Below are 25,126 nucleotides of genomic sequence, written 5' to 3'. Positions count from 1 at the left end.
AAAAATTCTTGGGAAAAATCTTAACAAGAAACGTGCAGAATATACCTGAAGAAGAGTTTAAGATTCTCCAGAAAAACATAAAAGAAAACATGAACAATTAGAAGGCACACACAGCTTTTGAAAACCAGCGACTGGTTTTCCCTAGTGTGTCACAATGTTCAATATGTTTTCAGTAAAATCCCAACCAGAATACTTTTAAATCACCAAATAGTAAAGTTGATGTGCAAATTAATATGTGAAAACAGCAGACTTCTGAAGAAGCATCTTATATTACTTTGTTTAAATTTATTATGAAGTATTTCATACATACGAAATAGTATTTATGACATATGAAATATAAAGTCGAATAAAACACTGCCCAGCTTAGTAAATTAAATGTTCTCAATAGATTTTCTTCAGTATTATTCCCTCTCTTATATCCAAGAGATTTCAAAATGTCCCATTATTTGTATTTCTCAGCGTTCTCTGTCAGACCCCTCTTCATCTCCTGCAAATCCTCTCAGGCTCGCCTCTTGCTACAGACACAGAGGAGGCAGGCAGGACAGTGGAGGCTTTGTCAGGCTTCCTGCAGGTGTAAATCACTGCCTGGAGTGTAAAGGGAGGGCCCTGACGATGCCACTCACAGGTGCAGGCATGTTAATGCCTCCAAAGAGGAGATTTTTGAAAGACGTTTTATGAGACGTCTCACAAGCTCCCATGGGATGGAGAACAAGCAAAGTGCAGTAGTAATCCTTCTTGACTGTTTCACTCACTTACCCACCCACACAAACGACAGGCAATTAGGTCTTTGTCTCAGTCTCAGCTCTCTGGACAACATACACTTGGCACATAGCTTTTATTTTTCTTTTTTTAAAATATGGCTATTTATTTTAATTTTGCCCTTTGCCTGATTTCTCTAAATGAAAGAAATTCTTTGAAGTGTTTTGGGACTTATTTCATGATGTGGTACAAGTTCAATGTTTGTAAACGCATTGTATCCTACAAACGAACAAATATTCTCCAATTTTCATGGAGAATATTGTATATGGTTCTAAGTTTGGCATTTAAAGTGTTTTTGACACTCACTCCTCTCACTTTTCTTTTGCTCTGTTTTTTAGTGTCTGATAATTTCCCTTCCTCTTTTGGTCAGCCTTTAATTTTTCCTTAAAGAAATGTACCTGTATAAACATATATAGATATATGTAGATACGGAGATACAGATACAGATATACATGGATAGATATAGTTCTTAAAAGTGCTGGTTGAGGTGTATATGTGTTAAAAATGAAGCACTTTTTTCCCTCTCACTTCATCAGGAGAAATGACAGATGAATTACAAACTTTTTGAATTACTAATTATCAAAGATGTACATCTCACTGTAGATACAAAAGCAAATTGCTGAAAATATACAGAATAATAGTGAAACAACTACACCTCATCATAGTCCCCTTCTTCTTTCCAATACATAAATATTTCCTTCCCAAGGAAGTATAATGACTAATTATAAACTTGATACATCAATATTCCTTGAATAAAAAGCTTAATTTTAAAATAAAAATAAATGGTATACCTAAGATGAGGACGACTGTCCCAGATAGAGTACATCTGAGGTACAATCATAGTGACCCAAATTCTCCAAGTCACAATCAACTCTAGGACTGGGATTGTTTCCAAAATACTCAGTTGTACCCTTTACACTCACTCTCATCCCCAAGAGCAATGCAGTTAACTATTACCATGTTACCAGGAGTCAAGTCCCAGAGGATTACAATGCAGGTTACAAGGCATGCAATGAAAGAAATAGAGAATAGAAGAGAAAGTGAAAAGCCACGTTTCTGTCATTAGCCTATACCAGAATCTTGTTCAACACAGGCAGCTGGGAGGGGAGCCAGGCCCAGAGTTTCTGACTCAATAGGTCTCAGAGGGGCATGAAAATGTGCATTTTTAACAAGTTTCCAGGTGATGTTGCTGGTCTAGGGATCAGAATTTGAGAACAGCTAGTCTAGGTTTGAAACCAGTGCAATTCAAATTGTGGCCCATGGACCAGAGTCAGTCTGTGAACTGTTATTACTTATCTGTGATGAGATAATTACAGACATTCAGAATAAGAACTTAGAAGAGTTTTTAACAATATGATAGAGTAATTTTGTGTCTGCTATATTTAACAATACACAGTTTGAAGATGTATTTTCAATGTCTTTTTTTTTCTTTTTTTAGAAATTAATTTTTGTTGTATTTCATCAATGCATCGTTCTGTGCTGTGTCAAAGACAAAAACCAACCGGTCGTTCTCCACAGATAGTTTGAGGTGCGCTGGGCCCAGTGAAAAGTGATAAAATATCTGTTCAATAAACAAAATAGTACATGAGCAGAAATGGAAGAGATGTGATCAATGAGTACCTGGATGAGAGTTAAATGTTAAGGGTTGGGTCTCCCATCAGAGAAGCAAAGGAAGGAGAAGCACCTACATGAGAGAACCATAAATGTCAGAGTTGGAAGGGATCTTAAAATCATTTAACATAACTCACTCGTTTCATAGACACAACTTCCACTCCGCTAGTCAAGTTCAGCCAGTATAAGCAAAAGAAGTTGGTAGGCAATGCATTGTAAAACTAAAACTGTAAGACATAAGTGTATTCATCCTGACTTTAAAGACCAGGAAGTTGACCTACAGATCATTTATAGTATTCCTCACAGCTCATAAGGTACAGTCCCAACTCTCATTCTAAATCTCTTTCCAGCAAACATGATAAATCCACAGTTTACATGGAATTGAACAAGTAATGGTAGGGTACATTGGTTTGCTATCCCCAAAATGTTTTATAAAATTATACTGTCCGTTTCATTATTTCCCAGTTTTTTTGCCGGTAGCTAGATTTTCACAAATGGCCCTGTAATCTTGTTCAAAAAAAATCAATTCCTGTGGTAAACTTGGGCAGTAACAAACTGCTTAGGCTTCCTACTTTAGCACATATAGAAAGTATGCTATTACTTCCCAATAAACCATAGCATGGTCTTAAACAATTTTGCATGTTTTAATATCTTGAACTATTTAAAACCCCATCATTTATCTCTTCTCTAGATGCCTTTCCTTCCTAAAATATATTATATTACTTTAAAAAATTCTCCATGAGCAAGAATAAATGGCTTAGAATACATTAATATCAAGTGCATGTCATTTATACATATATTTACAATCTTTTTTGCCTAGAATCATCTAGATGGCAATCTTTAGTGTAACAATCCAAGTAATATTTTACTGTAATGGAGACAATAAAAATTTACCACAATTTTGAGATTGCAAATGTTTTTTGTAATGATTATCTATGATAGTGAAGTAGATTGAAAAGAAATAACTAAGCATTGCTCTTTCAGAATTAACACTATAAAAAGTGTGAAAAACGGGACCTTCACTGACTTTCATTCTATTCTATTGTGCCTCTTAGCAACCCAGAATTTAATGCTTCCTGTCTTGATTACCTAGTTCAAGCTCCCTAAGCATCAAATCACATAATGAGGTCACAAGATCCCTCCTGGCTTCTTAAAATATTAGTAAGTCAGTCAGCAACAGAGAATTGGCAAATGAGGAGAGAAAAAATGTGAATCAAATGAGGAAAATGAGACGCTTTGATATTTACTCTGTATTTTCCAACCACAGTAACTATTCTAAAGCTTTACTTTTTCTTTTTCCCCCTTAAAATTTTATTATCATGAAACTTCTTCATGGAGAGAGGAAACAACTAACTATACATAAATTAGTGTTCAAATCATCAGAAACCAAAGATGTTAAATTAAAATATATTTTTGTGATGTGGATATGGAGAAGTACAGACAGGATTGATCCATTGTTGCGTTTCTATACGTTAATAATGAATTATCAGAAAGAGAATTCAAGAAAATAATCCCATTTACTATCAAAAAGAATAAAATACTGAGGAATAAATTTAACCACGGAGATGAAAGACCTGTACTCTGAAAAATATAAGACGGTGATGAAAAAAGTAGAAGACAACGCAAATAAATGGAAAGGTATTCCATGTTCCTGGAACGTCTATGCTATCCAAAGCAATCTACAGGTTCAATAAAATCCCTATCAAAATATCCATGGCATTTTTCACAGACTAGAACAAATAATCCTAAAACGTGTAAAGAAACACAAAACACCCTGAATAGCCAAAGCGATCTTGAGAAAGAAGAACAAATCTGGAAATATCACACTCTCTGACTTCAAACCATCCTACAAACTAAATAATTCAAAACAGTATGGTACTGGCACAAAAACAGACACATAAATCAATGGAACAGAATAGAGAGCCCAGAAATAAACCCATGCACATATGGTCATTTAATCTACAACAGAGGAGGCAAGAATATACAATAGGGAAAAGACTGTCTCTTCAGTAAGTGGTGTTGGGAAAACTGGAGAGCTACACATAAAAGAATGAAACTAAAACATTTTTTCATCCCATATATAAAAATAAACTCAAAATAGATTACAGACTTAAATATAAGACAAAAACTGAAACCATAAAACTTCTAGAAGAAACATACACAGTATGCTCTTTTAGATTGGACTTAGAAATATTTTTATAGATCTTTCTCTTCAGGCAAGGGAAATAAGAGCAAAAATAAACAAATAGAACCTAATCAAAAGCTTTGACACAGTAAAGGAAAACATCAACAAAATGAAAAGGCCACTTACTGAATGGGAGACATCTGCAAACAATATGTCCAAAAATGAGTTGATAACCAAAATATATAAAGAACCCGGACAACTCAATATGAAAGAAGTCCATTAAAAAAAAATAAGCAGAGGACCCGAATAGGCAATTTTTTCCAAAAAATACATACAGATGGCCAACAGGTACATGAAAAGATGTTCAATATCACTAGTCATCAGGGAAATACAGATAAATCCACAATGAAATATCACTTCACATCTGTCAGAATGGCTATTATCAAAAAGGCAACAAATAACAAGTGTTGGTGAGGATGTGGAGACAAAGGAACCCGAGTATACAGTGGGTGGAAATGTAAATTGGCACATCCACGATGGAAAACAGTATGGAGCTTCCTCAAAAAAATTAAAAATATAACTACCATACAATCCATTCCTGAGTAAACACTCTAATTTGAAAAGATATTTGTACCCTAATGTTCATAATGTTCAGCGTTATTTATGATAGCCGAGATACGTAGGTAACCTAATTGCCCATCAACAGATGAACGGATAAAGAAGATGTGATGTATAACAAAGTATTAATCAGTCAGAAAGAAGAATGAAATCTTGCCATTTGCAACAACATGAATGGACCTGGAGGGGAATATGCTTAGTGAAATAAATCAGATAGAGAAAGACAAACTCTGAATGTTTTCACCTATGTGTAGTATCTAAAAAAACAAAACAGCTAAGCAACTGTAACAAAACCGAAACAGAGTCACAGGTACAGAGAACAAACTAATGGCTACCAGACGAGAGGGGGGTGAGGAGTGGGGGGGGGAGTGTCAAAACAGGTGAAGGGGATTAAGAGGTACAAACGACCAGTGATAAAATAAATAAGTCACAGGGATGCAATGTATAGCACAGAAAATATATCCAATATTTTATTATAACTTTGGATAGTATATAATCTACAAAAATAATGAATCACTATGCTATACACCTGAAACTAATATAATATTCTAAGTCAACTATCCTTCAAAAAAATCAACCAGTCAGCACTGCATGACCAAAAAGTTTCAAAAGCAGTGTACCCAGAAAATAAAGGGTAAAGTTTCCAGGCATCTTCTTTATTAGAGGGATAGACCTGAAGTTGTACTTATTTTGTAATTAATGGAAGAAGGCCCTCTTTGAAAGTTTTGTTTGAGGGTCAGTAATTAAACATATGCTTTGAAAGAAGGTCAAGAATGACCAAAATAATCATTTTTGAGTATTAATTTTAGTACCAGTGAAAACAGTTCTTAATGAAGTATAAAGAAAGAATACTAACAGTGTTCATTCTACTTGCCCGTCCACTTCTGGGCAACAATTCCCCTAGAAACATCACTTTTAATGTGTTCATTTTATTTCAAAGAAGTGATACACGAAGGATGAGAGCTTATTTTGCCTGAAGCACTGACTAACAAAATAAGAAATAATCCTCTCTGTTTTATCAATGGATGATGAAACAATTGTGGTAGAATAGCCTTGAGCGCTGGGGGTGGGGGAACCACCACCAAGCACACCTCAGCTTGTACATCCACGATGAACATAGAGCTAGCTGAGTGCCTGCCATTCCCGAAGAGGAAGGTGGAAATGACAAATAGAAATCTGAGAATAGAGATAATGAAGACAAAATATTAGGGCTGCATTTGAGGCTCAAAATGGGGCTTCACCACTTAAAGGAAAAGTTAACACTTTAAGGTTGTCAGAACTATAGCTATCCATGATTTCAAACCTAACAATCTGGTACTTCAGTAGGTCACATCTTGGGGGCATCCACCAAAAAATGTCCCAAATTACTGACTTTCATGGATGATAGCACTTCAAAAACATTTGGCTTTATCAGATTAGGACCTTCTTTTAAATCTGTTTTAACAATTAATGCTTAGTTTCACATAACTAGATTGCATAATTTTTTTCAAAAACCCCCTTCACGTGAATATATTATCTGTTTAATACACTATGATTCACTGTGTTTAGAACAGTGTAGCAACTAGCTTTGTGCTTTGCATAGTTCTTGAGTGTCTGACGGAAAGCTAACTTCTATAATGTGCCTGGGCATAAACATTATATTGAAATATGGCTGTTAATATTTCACAGCAATATTATTAATTAGCTCCTCTAATTTGCCATATCACCTAGATTTTTAAATTACTTTCATCTTTTGCTTTTATCACCTTGTTTCCTTCAAAAGAGAATGGTCTTGTTTCTTCAGGCCTACACTTTACTGCTGACCTTGAGGACATATAAAGGGGATGCTCTATTCACAGGCGAAGAAAGGTTATGAAAACCTGGTTTTCTACTACTGGTAGAAGACTTCATTTCAGCATAATGTAAAGCAAACACATATTCTTCCAATAAACACTATCCAAGCACTGGGTTAATAATTCATTTATTCAGTCTGTCAGTCAACAAGCCTTAGGTGTTTACTGTATTCCAGGCTCTGTGCTAGACTCTAAAGATAAAGGATAAATCCAACATAGTTCAGTAAACGAGTAAATGAATGAACAATTGCGAAAAACAGTAAATCAATGAATGATTGATTTGAGACAGGATTGCCTATTTATTCAACAGCATTAAATAGATAACCCTGAGAGCTCAACAATCTTTTTTGAATGGGTGGATCAAATAAGGAAGAAAACAATGTAGGAAGAAAACAATGCCTCCATGTGAAATTTCCATTCTTCCACAGAGGTGTTTGACCACAGATATCTGCTTTCATTTGGGGTCCACATTAGTAGGGTAAATGGGTAGGTGGCTCTTGTTACCTTGTTAAACTGACAAGGTACTAATTAGTGATTTCCCAATTAAAATGTGATACTTGTGTGTTATCTTTTGCTGCTAAGATGCCTTTTACTTCTAACGATTACTGAACATATGAAGACTTTGTCAGAATAATAAAAACCCCATCAACTATCTTAACCTTTCTATTCTATGAAAAGAGAATGTGGCAGTAGTTGAACTTCAGAGAACTTTGGAATCCTTGTTTGGGGCCTCCCAAATGATAAACAGGGGTGTAGGGTCTAATAAAGTCATACCCAGAGATCAAAGCTTGTGAATGTTTCAAAGTCCTTGAGGCTTTGTTGAAGGGAGAGAAAGTGAAGCTGTGTAACTTTAAAGGTAGGAGGATTTTACTTGGAAACCTAATGCAGAGAAAAGAAGGGTGGACGGATTCCTTCTCTCTTCACACTTCCTTTACCACACCAGGCTGGCACCAGCCACTCACGTTCTCTGCTGCTCTGGGGTCACTGAAATTTATTTTAAAACTTCAAAGAATTGAATAATATGCATCCTCTAATGGAGTCATGAGACGAGGTAATAACAGTCCAGCGTATTCAAGCAGAACTGTTTGCCTGAGCAATGGCAGAATCTCCAGACAGGGTAAAAGTTAATGCCGTATTCATTAGTAGGGTGTTGGTGGAGTAACAGACATTGCCCAAGAATTTCCAACCTCAGGGTCATTTCGTGTGTGCGTGTGTGCATATGCATGTACGTATAGGTATCTATATGTGTGTATATATATGTACATCTAAGAATATTTCTTGGATTTCCAATTTGTCAACGGCTCTTTAATCAACTGATTTCTGATGAAATTGACAATTCTTATGAATCAGACGGGCAAAAATTAAAAAGCTTTCCAATATACTTTGATGGAAAGGTTGTGGAGAATGTCTCATAAATGGAGAGCGACTTAGAAATATCTATTAACTATAAAAATCCATTTGCCATTTTACACAACAATTCCCCTTTGAGGTATTTAACCCTCAGGTACACCCCACACATAAAAGAAATGGGGTTTTTAAGATTATTGTGGCAAACAAAGAGTGGAAACACCTAAGAGTCCTCTACAGGATACTCCCTATAGCATACCATGCATCTCTAAAAGGGAATGAAGATGCAATATGGAAAAATCTCCAGGATATGTTGTGAAGTGAAAAGAGCAAGGTGCAGTGGAGTAGGTGTAGTATGTTAAATTCTGTGTAAGAAAGGAAGAGACATAAAAATATAAAATATGTAAAAATATTTGCTTGCATTTGCTGACATACTGGAGAGATACACAAAAAACTAATAAGAATGGTTACCTGTGGGGACAGTGATAGGAATAAGAGACAAAGCAAAAATGAAACTGACCAATGTATGCCTTTTTAATCCCATTTTTATATTTTAAAGATATGAATGTATTACTAGTCAAAATTGAAGATGTATAAATAAATTAGCATTTGATTTTTTTATTATTATTATTTTTTTTTTGCGGTATGCGGGCCTCTCACTGTTGTGGCCTCTCCCATTGCGGAGCATAGCCTCCGGACGCGCAGGCTCAGCGGCCATGGCTCACCGGCCCAGCCGCTCCGCGGCATGTGGGATCTTACTGGACCGGGGCACGAACCCGTGTCCCCTGCATTGGCAGGCGGACTCTCAACCACTGCGCCACCAGGGAAGCCCTAGCATTTGATTTTAATCTTTACCTTTGCAATCTTGACCTCAGTAAAATGACATTCTCTGTGGTCAAGTGATGTTCAGAAGTCCCTGTAGCATAATTACCTTGTCATGCCTATAAATTCTTCTTGGATTTTGTGATGGTAAAGTTGGATGTAATCATTTAACATTCTTAAAGATCCACTTTGATTTTTGTGTTGGTCATTAGGGGTGTCCATCAATATTCTGATTCTCCTTCTTCCACATCTATGAAAGGACCATATTTTTGCTGCTTTTATTGAAATTAGGTGATATTACGTGTCTTTATTTGACTAATGAGATATGAATGAAAGTGGCATGTCACTTCTAGGCAAAGGTATTTAATCACCAGAGCAACAATCCTTTATCCTTGCTGAAATTATTTTGGAGGCCTATATTAAAAAGAATTTTCCATCAGTCAGGTCCTTAAAGTGTCTTAGAAAGCAAGTTTACTGGCTGATCCATATTCAACGTGCAATATGAGAAAGAAAAGGAAAAAGACAAGAAACTGAAAGCATTTATTTGCAAGAGGTCTTTAGCTCTGACCAAACAATAATGTTCTCTGATCTGAAGACTCGGGGTTCAGCCTATAGTGGATATATATAAATCTTTCTCATCATGATTTGATGATACTAGACATTTAAATTTAACTCCAAACAAACAAAAATTGCTATTTGGTAAGATATGCAGACTTGGGAGAGATGAAGGACTGACGAGAGAACTTGAGTGCCTAATTCCCTCATCAGTCATCTTTCTCACTGTACATCAATTACTAACCAATCACCTAGAAGACAGCATTAGTCAGTCACTCCCTGGAAGCCTGATACCTTCTAAGTACAAGGGAAACATCCAGATTCCAGGTCTACAGACTTCAAGGTCAGACTCAGAATCACATGATCCTGTCTGAGCAACATATTAGCATCTTGCAATGAGCCCTTGGGCTCACCACTCCCTAACCACGGCCCTCAAGATGACATCCACAACACACTTTTGATGAAATAGAGACCGTTATCCTAAAATCATCATTTTCATATAAAAAAAATTTAAAATCCAACCTATCAAAATTTATATGCCTATCATGTAACTATAAATTTATGTAGTACTGTTTTACATATCTTGTAGGAAAAGAGTAGAAAGGCAAACTGTCGAGGTATATGATCAATAAGAGTATCAGAACAAATAATTAAAATAACTCAATTCTATTCAGGCTGAACATTAGCTAAATCTCAACAGGATTCACTGGCCAATTTGGTATTTGAAGGTTTACAGGTGAAAAAATGTTCAGATGCGAAAAGGTTTACAAGTGAAAACAAGATCTATAAAAGCTCCAATCTAATAAAAGCACACGAAAGTGCTGCTCATTTTGTTCTCACTTTCCTACAGTTCAATTAGGTTGTCAAAATTAAAATGAGGTTTAACACAAGTCAAATTTCCTCCTTTCAAGGCAGCACTCAAGATTTTTCTTTGAATTTTATAAGTTGTTGCTGACAAAGAGAGTACAGATCAAGAGCTGAATTGGAACATTCAAGGAATCACATATTCATATCTAAGTTAAAACCTTTTCCTGAAGTCTTAAAAAAAAACAGTATTAGATAAGTGAACTTCCCTTAAAATGGGATACGAACATGGAATTTACATTAGCTGTAGGCTAATATGTTAAATCACTGTGGCCATGCTGAAAGATGTAACGTAGCTCTAGTCTTATGACATACCCACTTAGTCTTATTTTCAGCTTATAACTTTAACATTTAGAAATATTCCTATCACAAAGAAAAGGTGAGATTTAAATTATTCTTCGAACAAAGCCAATTCTCTAAATATGTCATTTCTGTCTTTGAAGAACATGAGAAACACTTTGGTGATTCTTAACGCTCATGCCTGCCTTTCTCCTCCTCCAACTTTTCTTCCCCACCTTCCTTCTTCTTCCTCCACCCTTCCGTCCCCTTTCTTTCTTCTTCCCCTCATATTTCCCTGCTACTCCTACTTCTCCTGCTCTTTCTCCCCCTCCCCAACTGTTTCTCCCTCCCTTTCTCACCATTTTGCCAGATGTGCAATTCCTGCTTCAGTGACAGTATCAATAATTATGGCAATGGAACAAGAAAATAGCTCCGATGGGAGATCTGCAGATGAACCAACATGGTTTGTTTAGGATCTCATTTACAACTTGTAATAGCCAATATCCAGGAAAAAATATAGCCAAGAGCCTTTATTTATGTATGTGTGTACGAGTGTATTTATGTGCACATGTCCATATTTAGATAGCTTGAAAATCATACAAACATACAACAAAGTATTAGCATCTCTACACTTAATGTCTTCCAGACAAAAAAGACGCTTCTCTGCTGACTGAATGGAATAAAGTGTAATTGTCACATGAAATTCATGACTTGGGAAAGGGGAAACATTAACATCAAATATGGCAACCATACAGCTGTGCTAAAAGAAGGGAAGACTCTCCTTTTCACTTTACTGCTTAAAGTTTTATTCCCAGAGCACGGAGTTGCTAAAGCTGTCCACAGCTGCAAAACCAGTGTCCTCCTTTCATTTAAGGATAGTGGCACATCGAAGCCTCCTTCCTAAACACTCTGTTGTCTTGAAAGAATGCAAAATACTAACTAACTGTATGGGGTTAGATACTAAGTCCAGTGATTTTGAATCACTGTTGATTTCTTTTTACACATTTTAGAAGAAATTTTATTTAGAAAATTTGCCAGAAGCAGCTGATTAAAAAATTTTAAAAAAACCAAAACACCCAACAAAGACACGATGGCTGTAGCAGCTTGTCTCTAAGCTATCACTAATATGTGTGTCTGGCTCTGTGTAGCTGGGATGGAACAGTCTCCTTGACTCCAGTGCATTCACACACAATACTAGCAACCACCGTTAGCAGCAGAGTCCCTATACCATGGGGAAGAAAAAAATGCAAAAGAGGAACAAAGAAACACAATTCCTGCTGTGTACAGCTTACAATGAGCCATATTCAATTCTTTTCTCAGCTTTTGAAACTGGAAAGTAAAACTTTATCTCAGCTTCCAAAATACTAAATCTTGTTAATTATAACACTAAAATGATATAAACAGATGAGTCACTTTAGAAAGCTGTGTCTCTGAGGAATTGCTGACATCATTCATTCTTTCATGTCATGTATCACTATGCAGTAAAGGACACTTCAGTAAGAGTTGAAGAGACATGAAGAAGCCTAAGACAGCACTGGTTAGTATATGGTATAGGAGGAAGAAGATGGATACAAGATAAGTGAGAATTACATGGTTAAGAAACAGCAGCTGATCTCTCATCTGACATGGTACAGTGACAAGAATATGGACTTGAAGTTAGATGAACTAGGTTCTGAATATCTATTCCAATACTTGTGTTAGCAGATTTAAACTTATCCATAAAACAGAACACTCAATTTGCAATACACTGCATGTATGTTGACTTAATAATACACTGCATGTGAAGAGCCTTCTACACTGCTTGCCCTATAGTGGTCATTGTACATGTGGCAGGGATCATTTGTAATTAAAGTGGTGTTGAGCTATTTCAAACAGTTAATGACAAAAATTTAAATAAATAAAAATCTATTTAATTAACATCTATAGATGGCATTGTTACTTTGACACTCTAAAAACCTTTTAATATTTAACATATTTAAGTTCAGGTAGCTTTTTGTTTTTGTTTTTTTGAGGTACGCGGGCCTCTCACTGCTGTGGCCTCTCCAGCTGCAGAGCACAGGCTCTGGACGCGCAGGCCCAGCGGCCATGGCTCACGGGCCCAGCTGCTCCGCGGCACATGGGATCCTCCCGGACTGGGGCACGAACCCGCGTCCCCTGCATCGGCAGGCGGACTCTCAACCACTGCGCCACCAGGGAAGCCCTCAGTTAGCTTTTTTTTTTTATAACCAATTAGATCTTGAGAGTTTGGTATTTCAAAATTCTGCACTTTAGAGTACATCTGCTGACAATAACCCAACTTCTAAAATAGCGCTACCCAAACTGTCATCATGTATCTTCTCAATTGCATCATGCTAGCTGAGTAACTTATTTGGTAAGAAAGACTTCAGTTGCTAACCTTTTGTCCATAACATGGTGAGACATCCCTAGGAACATTCTTTTATGGCTGTTACTGGCATATGCCAGTATTACTATTATAATATTGCCAATATTACTATGACAAGCACTAAAAGAAATGCTACTGTTTTTCTTAAGCACAATATTTTGTATTTTTTAGCAGAGGTTCATGTGAACTAACTCATAAATTTAAATATACTGGCACTAAATGTCAGTATTCACTAATCTAATATATTATGGATGGAATAGACAATAAGTAACATAAATGAGTTCAGATAAAGAAGACAGTTATCAGAAGGCAGAGAATGATAATGACTGGAAATGCTACTCCAGGTCTAATTTTAATCAGCAAGAGTGATGAATTATGTTTCACAGCCTCTGTTCTTCTATATTACTCTAATTTTTTTAATCCTGAAAATTGCATTTCTGACTCCTTTCCCAGTTGTTTTTCTCTTGCTTTCTCCCAGTAGGAGACACCGCCTGGAAATAGAAAGACAGGAAGAAGGGAGATGCATTGGGGTCAGGTTTCTCCAGGGACTGACTACTCAAGTAGCAGTGATTCAGGGCAACAGGCTTGTAGCGTCCAGACCAAAAGTGCTATCAACTTCTTAATCTGGGGATAGTACATGATCTTCCTGCTGGTTCTTTCAACACCTTTACAACAAATACCTTGTATTTACTGCCCTTTGTTTGAAGTATCAGAATGATTCCTGATTTTTTTTTTTAATTGACATCTACTAAATACAGCTGACGAACCTGTATATCCTTATCTTTGTCAAGTTCGAGAATGTTTGAAGCACAAGGATAACCAAGAAAGAGGAGTCTGGGAAAGTCAGATCCAAGTATCACATTCAACTTGTAGGAGACAAATTCCACAGAGTTCAGAAGAATAAAAGCTAACCTCAAACTCTTGAAATGAATATAGTACGAGACCACTGGGCTTTTCTCAAGAAGGAGATACTATCATGATGTTTTGATTGTGAAAGTATAACTTCAGTAAAGGTAAACCCAGATGAAGCACAAAATCTGCAACCTCAGGCTGGCAGTGGCAACTAAAAAGAGTGTTTAGTAGTAGTGATGGTGATGTTGATGACGGTAACGACCACCCTCACCACCCTGCTGACTGGAATTCCAAAGTGAGGTTCTCTTAGTAAGGACAGCAAAACTAACTTCTTTTAAACTAGGAGAAAAACCTTGGGGATGGGTATCCCTACTTCCTCTAAGGGAGTAATATTTGGGAGACATCTCTGAGCGAATGAAGCCAGTTCACCCTCCCTCATAGATGATGACTTTGTGAGGGCTTTTGAATTTTTCAACTCCAACCAACGTTCCTTCTTTCACAAAACTCACACATAATACAGAATATTTAAAGAACTGCTCTTTAATCGTAACTTTATACCCATCAAAAGTCTAAATTCTGTGATCTAATGGAAAGCTGATAAAATGCTACTCCAAGAAAGGTTCTCTAAATGCCAAAGCTGGGCGTAAGCAAATCCACACTCTTGAAGTGTCCATCTCCATCACACACTCCTGAGTATGATTAAAAACTCGTTCTCTTTGTGGGGTTCTCTTAGAAATTGCTAAGTTTGGCATCATGCCTAGAATTTACACTCTATGTACAATTTTCCTAAGGAAGAAGATAAGGTAAAAGTAATTCCCAAAGGGCAAGACTCCTCGGCACACCCTCCCTCAGGTCTGATGTAGGAGAACTACTGTTCACTTACAGGCCATTGATGACAAATTCTTGCAACAACACTTATGCTGAAAGATTCGTGGAAAGCGGAAATGTGTTTGAGCTGGAAATGACTTAAAAAGTCATATAATAAAAATATAGAGTTAAAGTCAAATACACAACTTGCATGAATTTTGAAAATAAGAGAGGTGAATTCTCACTGCATTGTGCTTGTTTATTTTTGTTTCTTTATTTTACTTTAGCAAACAACTTCAGGCTATGTCGCTAGACTGGTAGAAATTACACAATCACCCCACTGGGACAATTTTATGGAAAAGTCTGCCAAGTTCTGTTACTTCCATTGATTTTAAATTATTGAAAACTGCAGATGATTCTAAAATTAGCTTATTGTATCTAATGCTGATAGAAGAACTCTTAGTTTATAAGTTCAGCTCTGACTCAACTCAGTTGAATTCTTGAGAAACAGGAAGAAAAGTCGTCTTATACATATAAGAAGGCAGCTAGAGAGACAGGCAGCCACTAGTGGACATTTATACCTGTTGCAAACTGAGCAATTGCTCTGAACACTGCAATTTGTCCTGAACTATTTTGGTCACGCACGATGCTTATGTTCTTTCTGTTCATAGTAATAGCTGCGAAATAGATTTTGGGGGGTGGGGTTAGATACACTCCTACAATTTTGCTCCCAGGATATAATGAAAGCAAGCCTCACAACACATATTTACAAAGCATTCATTATCAAGCAAGCCTAAACAGTGTGTACAGCCTGACCTGTAAACTCCTTGTATCCTACTATCTCGAGACAGACCTAACAATCTTCCTGAGACAGGATTCTATGACGCTTGAGCCAGAACTAGACAGAAAGAAACCCTCCAGAAGCCGAGTTCTTGTTTCAAGATCCTTAAGGGATCCCATCCTAAAAATGCCTTGCTAGATTTCTATATTTTAGGCAGTCCACATACCTTGAATGCCTTTAATTTCACCAGTGAGAGCCATCATGTGAATAACTCAGTATATTCAATGTGTTAACTCACTGTGCTAATTAGCAAAAGCTTCAAATGTTGTCCAAGGCACAGAGAGCTGAAGTGCTTCTGTAAGTACTTCGGGAGGGTAGCCATTCGGAAATATTACTAAGAGAGTAAGAAGTGGATTTGCTGATAGAACAGCCCTTAGAAGTGAAATCTGAACTAACATGTACTTTCTTAAGTTCACATTGTTCATGCTGAAACATTTTGAAGTAAATTCCAGTTATTATAACAATATACTTCTGTTTTCCTTTTGGCTTCTTCTACTCTAAATATGATCTTCATTTTTCACAGTTTTCAATATCTGTGTCCCAAAGTACCAGCTGTTATGGGGGAAAAAGTTTAAATATGTGGATGGATTAACATAAAGTTCATTTTTTACAGAATACTTGTTATTATATAAATATATTATATATATATAAACAAATTATATATTTTTAAATTAGCATGAATGAGTGAGAAGAATATGTGATATTTACTTCTGGTGCATTTTCAAATAATTTGTCTAAAATATATTAGTCAATCATACAATATTTTAAAATTCGAAAATAGCTTTGGTTCCTTGTGACAGGAAATGCTCTCCTATTTGGTCTGTTATCATTTAAATTACCCAATATCAATCCTTGTGAATTTTGAGCAGGTTATGAGAGAGGGTTAATGGTGCCAGAAGCATGGGATAACTCCTAGTTACTCCTGCTATAACTGCCTTAATTAATTTATTTTAACTGTATAAACTATTTATTAACAGACAACGCCCACAAATTTATTTCTTCTTGGATACACCCATGGTGCGGCCACGGTGGCCTATGGTCTTGGTGTGCTGGCCTCGTACACAAAGTCCCCAGAAGTAGCGTAGCCCTCGGTGGGCCCTGTACTCATAAGAATTGACGTAGTTAGAGGAGTGTCAGCATTCTAAATGTCGTTATTTGTTTTCACTCCTTTGGGGATTGATGTCACATTGGTGCCAAAGGTTCCATTATCTTCTCAAAGGACACATGTCCTTTTGTAATTACTATTCTGATTCTTCTGATTTGGGAACAATACATTATCCAGGTATATGAGTCTGAGGGCAGTTTCCGGATGTACATGATGTAATTGATTAATGTATTATTATGTTATGCACTTATTATGTGCACATGCTCATCCATGTCATAGATTTCCACCACCAGCTGTACATTGATGACCCTATAATCAGCTCCTGCAGCGCCCCCCTCTCTCCTGCACTTGTCTGCTTACTGATACAGCACCCCTGTGTCCAGTTCCCACACTAGGTCACCGCCAGTGCAATCTCTCAAAACCACACATCTGCCCTGTTCACTCCCCTTCTTTAAATCCTTTAATGATGTTGGTGTTGAAAGAACAACAGTAATATTGAAAAGCCCTACTGGCTACCACATATAAATTTTAAACAAGATAGATATTCACATGTAGGCAGGACCTTGGAAATGACGGCAAATATGATTCGATTTCCTTTTCCATCTTCTATTCCATATCCTATTAAGGCCATAATCATGTCTGAGGTTTTGTATCCAAAAAAGCTTTCTTTGATTTACCCTCTGCCTACTCTAATAAAAATTCAGTCCCTTCATTGTTTTATACACCCACATATAAATAAACACTCACACACATGCAAATACAAGATTGAAGACACACCCGCTCTGGGTGACTGGCTTTCTCCTCTCCCTCCCCTCTCTCCTCCCCCAGCTCATCTTGTTCAGTACAAATTCCATTCCTAGTCTCTCTGGGATTATTGTACAGTGCATTTTCTCTCTTGAGCATGACTTTTCACTGTTATTCCCCATTCCAAGCACATTCAAAAATATATCTTTTAAACAAAGAGCAATTCTAGTGAATAACACACATTTTTAACTTTATCACATTATTCTAAACTTTGGGAAAGAAGGTAAAAAGCAGAAAATATCAGGATATGAACTTTTATAAAGAGGAGAAAATAAGAAGACAGTTGCAATAAAAAGGGAAAAAAAGACCTGAAAATTCTGAGAGCTCGAATAATATTTTTCCACAAAGGTTTTTCACGATAGGTGAATTTACATTGTGGGCTTTTGCTGGGAAAATGTCTAAATATCTACTCCGATTTAAGGCAAAGTCCTCCCACCATCAAGAAGAATACTTTTTCACTGCATTAACAAATAGCTAGTGAGAGCTCAATAAATATTTATCAAATTATATTGAATTAAGGCAGTAAAATGATACAATAGAGAAGATTCTGGCCTCAACCTACTTATTCCTGGAAAGAGTTTTGCCTTGAATGCCAATACACTCCCATTCTCTGCTGTCTGAGGGTGGAGTTTATGGTTACCTTAAATCCCCCATGCTCGTCCTTCTTTTCTGATGGCCACAAAAGGAAGCCTGAAGTAGCCAGTAATTCACCTTCTTTTCCCATGAGCCCCATCCCCACCCTGATCAAGGTATAATAGTGGACAGCACATTCCAAAGAGAAAAACCACTCAAGCTCCACCCTTTAGGTGTCAAGGGATCTGAGAGAAAAAAATAAAGAGAAATAGCAATGTGGTTTTCTGTCCTCACCAAAAGTGTCACCCATTCACCCAGTGGCTCCATTCTGTCCAGAGTTCCTGAGGCTTCTCATATTCCATAAGTATGATTAGGGGGGAAAAAAGGAGGGCATACAATTATTTTCATCTACAGTTGATCAAAAAAGAGAAAAAAACCCTACAAAATGGTTGATAAATTTCATTGTGTGACATTTTCAAGACTAAAAAAATAAAACAGGTCAATTAAATAGCTAAAACATAGCTATTCACCAAAGCAGAGCTATTCTAACTAGCTGTAAATTCATCATTTTTTACATGGAAGACTCTTGAAAATCACAAAAATAATCCTCCTAGATTTGAGTATTTCACAAGAGCCTGATGGTTCATTGGCCTATAGTTACATGCAACTTTGCTGAGGCATGAATTTGATTCCTGTGGGAGAAGCACTCCTTTAGTGAGTGGCTGACAGCAGAACATCTGTAATACAATAAAGCTTTATACAAGACTCTGCTTATCGACAGGCATGGGGAGCTCATCTATTACACGAGTTTTCTGAGAGACTTTCACAGTGTTTATGTCAGAGGGAGAAGAGCCGAGCAAGCACCCACATGCACTCTGGAACCCAGCTGCCTGAGCGAACATCTCACCACCAGCACTAAGTAACCACCTAGAGCCAATGAGTCGACCCCTCTATACTTCAGTTTTCTCAACTTCAAAGTAAGAACAACAATAATATCACTTACTTCATGGGGTTGTTGTGAGGATTTTAAAAGGCTTGAAATGGTGCATGGTGTGTTGTCAGTGTTCTATACATGTTATGTGTAATATAACATTATAAGTAATAATAATGATGAGCCCTCAAAGGTCATATATGCACAATTATTTTCTGCTATATTTTATCGGGAAACTGTCATGCTACAGTTTTGTTTGGAAATATTGGATTCCAGAAGTTCTTGGGATACTTTTCTTGTGGATCCCAAGGGTCCACTCTATTGTTTCATATTGTCCGTGGTTTCTGGGGTTCTAGGAAGAGACTAATTCCTGTCGTTTTGGCGTGGAGACTGTACATTAATACAGTAATAAAATAATTTTATTTTTCAGGTCTAGGAAAAAAGAAATCTAAGAGGAAGGAAGAGGGCAATCATTGACAGCCTGGTTTCATCTGCTAGTTTTCACTTTTTAGGCATTAAATTTTTTTTTCTTTGTACATACAATTGATAATGTGTAAGAAAAATCTTGAGTGTAAATATACCATTTTTTTCACTGGCAGAATTTTTTCAAGGCAATGCTGAGGACCTCAAAACTGACTATTGTCTAAATAGATAATAAATTCTCATGGTAAGAATCTAGTGTCAAATCCCTTTAGAATCATCACAACTTTTCTTAGTTACCGAAGATTTCATATGGTGGCTGGAGCAAGAATGAATTTTTAATAGCTTAGTTCCTCATGGGCCAGCTAATAACTTTATGAATGGTCAATTTTGTAGACCCTAATGGAGTATTTATAACGATAACTAATAATGAATAACAATTTTTACTTCTTGCCATACAGGGATTTAAAAATATGGCAACCACCATACTAGATAATGTTACATCCATTCTCTTACTCAGTGGTTCTAAGAGTGGGAAACTGAAGCCTAGAAAAGTTTAACAACTTGCCCAAAGTCACACAGTTGGTAACTGGCTGAGCCAGGATTCACACCCAGGCAATCCGACTCAGGAACGTGGACTCCCTGATCATCACATATTTGTTAGGGGAGCAAGGATTTATGGGAGCTTTCTAGTTAATCTGAAAGGAGAAACTGTCTTAAACCTCCTGTGAGCTGTTGTTAGGAGGAGTTGATCAACAAATGTCAATAAAACTGTACTTTTCCTTTCTTTGACACTTCTCCACAGCTAATATATGATGGTAACAACACAGTACTGAGAGTGTAATATTAACTGCAAAGGGGCTTTCATTTTTATTTTTCTGGAACATTTATGTACATAATTAAGGAACCATGGTTCCTTTATTTTATTGTGATGATTTATACCAGAATAAAATCAATCAGGTAAAAAGGGGCATTTCCTGGAAATAATTAAATTTACTGAATGACTAGGGTCTTTTTAAAAATTTCTGATCACTATAGTATTATAATTACTGGGCCTTCTGAATATGCCAATGACCAACGAAGAACAGTTTCACATTTTTATAACAGGAGGCAGCATTTTTTGAGTGCTTGCTATGTACCAGGCACTGAAATGAATGCTTCACCTGTGCTGTTTCACTGAATCACCATAATAACCTGAAACGATCGGCACCACTAACACACCCATTTTAAAGTTAACCAAAACCAACAGAGGAGAAGACAGATGGTCACATGGCTCGTGACAAAGCTGAGCTTTGAACTCCACCTGTAGTTGTCTCGCTAGAGCCAAGCCTAATACCACTATGTTAAAATGCCTCCAAGGACTGTACAGTATTTTATATTCTTCGGAAATGCTTTCCATCAATTAATTCATTTCTTGCTCTCATAAGTCACCTGAGAAGAAATTAAGATAATGAGTTTTGGAGATGTTAAGAGTTTGTCCGAGATCATAGGGATTTTAAAGAGAAACACTCACACTTGTAGCCAGATTTTCTCTTTGCCCCACAGTTTTCTAATATGCAAGCTTCCTCCTTAGATGACAATAATCAAATACCCATGTTTTATTACTAGTCCTAGCCTCTTTCTTTGATTTAGCTGTTGAAATCTGAGTGCACAAAGTACAGCTGCTGCTTCTCAGAGACCTCAGCTTTTTTTCTGACCTTGGCAATGTTATTCAAGCAGAGGGAAATTCAACCATGAATGTTTATCCATCTGCCCGATTCCTTATTCATTCCCTCTGGGCTCTGACTCTCTGGACACCCTGGGTTTCCCTGTGGACCTCACATGTATCTTGCCCAGTGCAAGCTGGACATGCAGAATTTAAATCAGAATTTTGTCTTGTCTGTGTTTCCTTACATCAAGAAAATCAAACAAGTTCTGGTCATGAAAGTAAAAGATGATTTTATGTGCTCTCTCCCTCTATTTTGGTTACTATTTATCTTCATTTGTAAACTTCCAAGTTCTTCTCCAATTTTTCTCCATACTATTAGCACTTTGAGATTATTTATAGGATATATTTTTACCCTAAAAATTTTTACCTCCCCAGAGTCCACACATGAGGCATAATCTGTCTACATCCAGTCCGTCTAAGGGCTCCCGAACCAAAGGAACCCCTCTGCCTCTGAAGCCCTTGGCACAATAGATGTACAGTGCAGAAAGAATAAAAAAAGAAAATTGAAGTTACCTGTAATCCATTCAGAGATGACCACTCAGGGTCAATATTTTAGTATATTTTTTAAATTATGTCTATAAATTGATATATCAAATGATACAATCTTCTGAAAGGTAATTTGGCAATATTAATAAACACCAATATCTTTTAAAACTTACCAATGATATGATGCAAAAATTACACCTCCAGAAATTTATCTTTAGGCAATAATCAGAAAGAAATTCCCAGAAAGACGCACGTGTGTGTGTGTGTGTGTGTGTGTGTGTGTGTGTGTGTGTAGTGAAGTACATATACAGGTTTGTGTGTATTTATATATTTTTGCATATATATGTTTGTGTCTACACACAAATACATACATAGTCATTTTTATTTAAAATATCACAGGAACATTTACCTAAATTCATAATAAATCTACATCATTTAAATGGTTACACTGTATGTATTTTATTAGGTAGATATGCTATAATTTACTTAATTAATTGATCCTCCACTATTGCACTTCACAGTGTCTTTCTTTTTTTCATAAACAAAGCTGTAAAATATTATTCTTGTGTAAACATCTGTACATCTGTCTCTAATTCTTCCCTTTAGACAAATATTTTGTAAGGAATTGCTGGCTATGGACATTTTGAAGGTTTGTAAGACAAAATTATAGGTCCACTAGGAGTACATAAAAATGCTATTTTATTCACACTCTCAATATATTATATTATCGTAAAAAGAAACAACCTCACAACATATACTAAAGCTAAGCGGAAATAATATTACCCTGTTTAAATCTATTTCTTCAGGTAGTAGCAAGTTCGAATTTTTGTCATCCTTGTATTTGTTGATCAATATGTCACTACCCTTTGTATTCCTTAGTCAGTTACCATTAATGATTCTTGCCCAGTTTTCTAAATTATTCTTATTTTTTCACTTAGATTCAAAAATTCATTATATATTAAGGATTAATACATTACTTAATGATTAATTAATGACTAATAGCATGAGTAAATAATATTCCTTTTACCATATTTTCAAAATAAGCTCTTAAGCTAACAGAACAGTTACTTTGAACAAAGTACTGTTTTTAGCAGTTTGAAATTTACGTTTTTAATTTTTACGCCCATTCTTTTTGGCAGACCACAATCATTGAGGCCACATCCTAGGAAACAGAAGTTTCAATAAATTTTTTTGACAAACTCGTTTTGTAAGATAAAAATATTTTTCTAATTATTTCTTTGGAAAAGTATTCTTTAGTGGTAAAATCTGTTGTAATAGGGATGCTTTGACTCTGGTTTCTTTGTTTTCTCATGTTCCTTATGCCTTATCTATTCATGTCATTCACAGTCAACAACATTTCACCTGGAAACATTATCACTAGAAAGTCATTAAATAATATATAAATAGGTGACCTAACTATAAAAGATCATTTATCCCAATTCTGACTTCCCTAAACCAAGGCTACTTATTTCTAACAAGTGCAGTATCAATTAGTTTGTATGCTAATAGCTTGCTTGTATGTATTTTTATTAAAGTTGTTGAATTCACATTTCATAGAAGGTATTTTAAGTCTTCATATTTCCATCAGAACATGGAAACGTCATAATTATTATTCTCCTCCTTCCTCATCATTAAAACATCAAAACATAAAGAGACATATGTTTTAGTAAACTATCTTATTTCTGAAAAGTTACATTCTGAACCAAAAAATAACCTTTATGAATTTTTCACCTTTTTAATATTGTTTGATGTACAACTTCTTCTATTTAAATATCCTTCAAAGGTATCTTTGTAACATTATGCAAAATTACAATGCATTCCAATTATTTGACTTTCAATTGTTTGATGTTAGGTTGCTAATGTAGCAAGACATTAGTAATTCAATTGTACTGGAGTAGAAATTCAGAGAGAAAAGTAAGACTTAAAGAATCATATTCATGGAAAAAAGTAAAAATTCAGTATAATACAGCTGCCAGTTCACCCCGAATTAATCTATATATGTATTAATATATATTAATCTATATATGTAATGCAGTACAATTAAAATCCAAAGGATAAAACTGGAGGGCTCGCATAAAAGATATCAAGACTAATTATTAAAGCTATATAAATAAAGCAATATAATATTAACACAAGAATCGACAAATTCACCAATGGAAAAAGACAAAGTCCAGAATCAGATCACACATATTCAATCACCTGACATAATAATTGCTACACTCCCTTAGGGAAATCTAATCTTTACAATAAGTGATGCTGATTCAAAAGATAATTCACATAGAAAAGTATGAACTTAAATCCCTACCTCCCCCAAAACACAAAAATCAACTTTAAATGGACTGCAAATTTAAATGTAAAAGGTAAAATGGCAAAACTTTTAGATAAAAATATAGGGAAACATTCCTATTACCTTGAAGTAAACAAAAATTTCTAAAACTAGATATAAAAAGTGTTAACCATAAAAACACTTTGATAGATTTGATTATATTAAAGTTAATTTAATTAAATAATACCATTCAGAGAGTCAGAAAATCCAGTTTCATGGTAAAACTAAAATAAGCATGTGTATGTGCATATACGTGCATACACACACACTGAGCCTGAGCTCATTTTAGGATTTAAGAATACAACAACTTCTGGAAGTTCCCTGGTGGCGCAGCAGTTAAGAATCTGCCTACCAAAGCAGGGGACACGGGTTAGAACCCTGGTCCAGGAAGATCCCACATGCCGAGGAGCAACTAAGCCCATGCACCACAACTACTGAGCCTGAGTGCCACAACTACTGAAGTCTGCATGCCTAGAGCCCATGTTCCGAAAGAAAGAGAAACCACTGCAATGAGAAGCCTGCACACTGCAACGAAGAGTAGCCCCTGCTCACCTCAACTAGAGAAAACCCACACGCAGCAAGGAAGACGCAATGTGGCCAAAAATAAATAAATAAAATAAATAAAGTAAAAAAATTACAACAACTTCTAATTTGGATATTTGCATGTGAAAAGTCATGGTCTTTTCAGGTAGTTTCATCCCTCTAATTTTATAGGTGCTTTTTCACTTGGTCATTTGTAATAGCTCTATAAAAGGTATAATTGACGGTCAAATAAACTACACATTAAAACTGGACGATTTGATCATTTTTAACATACTGTAGTACAAGCCCTTCCAGTTGGCTTTTTCTCTTTTTTTCTGGTAATGCAAGTGCTTGATTTCAGCTATGATTCCCGAGGCACCTACTTCAGCAAAGCCTGTCTTGAACAAACAAACTGCCAGCCATACAACTAGATGAAAGAGACAGGATGCCCACGAGCCACACTCCCCACCATGAGCTCCTCTGTTTCTGAGATCCTGATTGATTTAGGTAACTGGCTGTTTGGGCCACTTGTGTTATGTAGCCTTTCTTTTTTTCT

The sequence above is a fragment of the Grampus griseus genome, assembly GCF_964374135.1.
Source record: "Grampus griseus genome assembly, chromosome: 9".
In the NCBI taxonomy this organism is placed as follows: domain Eukaryota; kingdom Metazoa; phylum Chordata; class Mammalia; order Artiodactyla; family Delphinidae; genus Grampus; species Grampus griseus.
Note: the sequence above shows the minus strand (reverse complement) of the source record.